The sequence below is a fragment of the Atta colombica genome, unplaced genomic scaffold (genome assembly GCF_001594045.1).
Source record: "Atta colombica isolate Treedump-2 unplaced genomic scaffold, Acol1.0 scaffold12, whole genome shotgun sequence".
Taxonomy (NCBI): domain Eukaryota; kingdom Metazoa; phylum Arthropoda; class Insecta; order Hymenoptera; family Formicidae; genus Atta; species Atta colombica.
Window position 1 is genome coordinate 6,393,032 of NW_017259206.1, and position 2,424 is coordinate 6,395,455.

The window sequence follows — 2,424 nt, forward strand, 5'->3', positions numbered from 1 at the left end:
TAATTTCACATATTTTCTAACAATATTTTATTGATCATTTTTGGCTCCTTAAATCGCGTAAATCGTGAACGCAGGTGGAATTAAACCTGGATCTACAGATTGCGAGTCAATCTGAATGATAAGCCTCGATTAACCCATTCGATTATTTTTTAAATGTACGAAAATACAAGATGCAGATCTTGTCCTAAAATATTTAACATATTTAAAATATATTACATAATAAAGCCTTTGTCTCAACATGATATAAATATCATGAATTCTCTAAAAAATATTATAATTACAATAATAAATGCATTGACCGAAGGAAATAACGTGGCTTCAACTTCTTGTTAAATTAGTATGTATTTGCAAGTGGAAAAAGTCGGAAAATGATAATAGTAAATGTTATGACTATTTGCATGTTTTATTTTTTTTTTCAATTGTTCATATATATTTATTAAGAAATTAGATATTTATTATTTATCTATTATAAGAATTATAAAAAGTTTTGTCTGATATTCGAAATGTGTGTTTTATAATCCTTGTAAATAATTGAGTTAAATAATTAAATTTAGTTTATATCAAGATCAGAAAATTCGTATTTATTATCGTATATTTTAATACTGATGATTAATGAAAATGTTCGTATTTGAGTAATCAGTTTATTCTGAACTTTAAATAATATTTGAATCTAAGCATTCGGTTTTTAAAGCACTTGTATAATAAGAATTTTGATTTGGTATTACACGATCTAAGATATTGTGTGGACATAATTACAGATAACGCACAAATTTTTCGGAAGTCTGAGATATGGAAATATTTTGGAGATATTTTACTAAAACAAGCAATATAATAAAACGTAATGTATGCAAAAATCGATTTTTTCACACAAAAATAATGGAGAGTACACTTAGTTCGTGTTCACAAAATTGATGTCAAAGTTGATTGAAGCATCTATATATCAATGATCAATGATTCAACGATCTGATTACTGTATAGAATACGAAAACTTTTTACAGTATTGTCCATCATGTTTAAGAATCTTATGTACCTATTATAGTTTCCAATATTAATTGATCAATTAATGAATAATTTGTTCATTAAAAAGTGCACTACTTTATGATCTTGCAATTATATCGGGTGACCTTCGATATAATTGCAAGATATTTTCCCAAAATTGCATTACATTGGGAAATTGCTTAGATCATCATGAAATCGCTGTTCAGACACTTGATTGCAATCTGATGAACGAATTGCAGTAGCACGTGAATTGCGACTTTCGTTGCGCGTCGTAACGTTCTTGCGCTAAATTTCTCTTATGCCATAAACGAAAGATAGAACGTTTATGTGTGGTTATTACAGCACCGCTCGATCAATTTGCATAATTATAACGCTCCTAAGTAATTTTCCAGACGCATCGTGTGTTTATGAGCGTTGCAGCTTATAAAAGTACATCGACCGGCTTAGCACAAATCCATCTTGAACGTATCTCACGCCATTCTTTCGAACGCATTGCAACGGTTCAACGTTCTATTTTTTGCATATAAGAGGAATACTATTCATATTCCGCTAGTTTCTTTTTTGCAAACTGAATTTAAATCAAAAATGCAAGCGTACGAAGTACGCTTTTTGAATAGTCATTTCTAATGTATTTTTGATAAATACGACTTCGTTGTGTAAAATCATGTATTATTTCATAATTTTGAGAAAAATAATGTCAAAGAGGTGGAAAATGATGATTTCTAGGGTTTCCAAGACGTTACAACATCGATATCAATTTTTTTCCAAATTTTAAGATGTTACCTTTCTATCAAAGCAGAAATATTTTATTATATCCTTCATAATTAAGCAAAAATGATTTATTGTTGTCAGAAAAATACAAGTTTCGTAAAATAAACAAAAAAAATGCCTTATATTTATGACGATTTCTAACAGACATTTTTTCTGCAACGCTATTTGTGCACCCTTTGAAGCATAGAGAGGTCCAACCCTTTTCACACTTTGAAAATTCGTAGCGTCGATAAAAGGTTGCCGTGAAATCGATGCCGTTGCAGACACATGTTCGACCGGCCGGCGGAAATATTGGAAATTACACGAAAGATTTGTCCCATAGGCGTGCAGAATTGAAAATCAAATAAAAAAAGGGGCGTATAGCGCACAGTGAGGTACACCGATCGCGTTCGCCTGAAACTGTCAAGCCAGAAAAAAAGGGTTCGACTGCGATAAAGGCGATTCGCTCTAATTGGATAATTTATCGGCGAAGTGCAATCAACGAAATTGCGCCAACTGGTTCCGCAGGTAACCGTGAAATATTTTTGCGAAATAGGGAAGAGAGAAACCTTTGTGTAACTATTTCTTCAAATTCCTTAAATAGAAATTTAGAATGAGCTATTTTTTAGTAAATAAAAATTTATTTAATAATATTTCTAAATATATAAATATTAT